Source organism: Schistocerca nitens, chromosome 1 (genome assembly GCF_023898315.1).
Source record: "Schistocerca nitens isolate TAMUIC-IGC-003100 chromosome 1, iqSchNite1.1, whole genome shotgun sequence".
Taxonomy (NCBI): Eukaryota; Metazoa; Arthropoda; class Insecta; order Orthoptera; family Acrididae; genus Schistocerca; species Schistocerca nitens.
The window spans coordinates 1,302,045,697-1,302,046,982 of NC_064614.1; the positions used below are offsets into that span (position 1 = coordinate 1,302,045,697).

The 1,286-nt window shown below is 45.9% G+C and overlaps 1 non-coding gene across 1 annotated transcript; it reads right to left on the minus strand.

Moving 5' to 3' along the window:
* Positions 1-327: 327 nt before the first annotated feature.
* On the minus strand, positions 328-402 carry Trnas-cga (transfer RNA serine (anticodon CGA)). The gene has a single exon. It is a non-coding gene; the product is annotated as a tRNA-Ser (tRNA).
* Between the last annotated feature and the right edge of the window lie 884 nt (positions 403-1,286).

Consider the following 1,286-nt stretch of genomic DNA (forward strand, 5'->3'; position numbering starts at 1 on the left):
GCCTGCAGTTTCCATGGCGGTGTTTAGGCCCCTCTCAAACTGGCTGAACTCTGAGCAATGTCGTCTAACAGGTATACCTGGCATTCTGCGCCTGCTAACGTCCTCCTCGAGTCGGGATGTGATCGTCGGGTGTACATCTCGTCCGCTATGCGGCGTTCGAATAGCGACCCCTGGCCGAACTGAAGAGCCACTGCACAGGGTCTGCGTGCACCTTGGCACCAAAGTTGTACCATTCGCATATCGAATCTCATTGTACTTCCAGAATGAGATTTTCACTCTGCAGCGGAGTGTGCGCTGATATGAAACTTCCTGGCAGATTAAAACTGTATGCCCGACCGAGACTCGAACTCGGGACCTTTGCCTTTCGCGGGCAAGTGCTCTACCAACTGAGCTACCGAAGCACGACTCACGCCCGGTACTCACAGCTTTACTTCTACCAGTACCTCGTCTCCTACCTTCCAAACTTTACAGAAGCTCTCCTGCGAACCATGCAGAACTAGCACTCCTGAAAGAAAGGATATTGCGGAGACATGGCTTAGCCACAGCCTGGGGGATGTTTCCAGAATGAGATTTTCACTCTGCAGCGGAGTGTGCACTGATATGAAACTTCCTGGCAGATTAAAACTGTGTGCCCGACCGAGACTCGAACTCGGGACCTTTGCCTTTCGCGGGCAAGTGCTCTACCAACAGCTACCGAAGCACGACTCACGCCCGGTACTCACAGCTTTACTTCTGCCAGTACCTCGTCTCCTACCTTCCAAACTTTACAGAAGCTCTCCTGCTTCTGTAAAGTTACTTACTGTGTGGTATAAACGTAACATATCTCTTAATGCATAGACCATGAGGCATCTGAAATTTTTATATTCGATCAATAAATATATGAAATACTGATAATCAAATTTTTATTGTCCCTGGAAGTTGTTAGACACGCAACATGCAACGAGAAAGGGGTCAGCAGGGAAATAATTTTTCGGTTACTGCATTTACCCTGTTGATGCAGCAGCATGAGGTACTAAGTTTTAATTTATTACTTGTTTAATACTAAACCTAATCGCAACACTTTTTCCACATAGTACACATGACGTCATAAGCATTGAAATGCTAAAAAACTAATAAAACTAGCTTTTCTTAAAATGGAAAGCTAATTACTCTCACTATACTCATCCTGAGGTTGATAATGAGAGCCCTTAGCGGGAGTTCGATTCTTTGGGAAACCAGATTTTTCTTTTTTGTTTATTGGGAGTGGGGTGGAAGAGAGGAAGGCTAGTGATTCGTGTTAGTCCTTA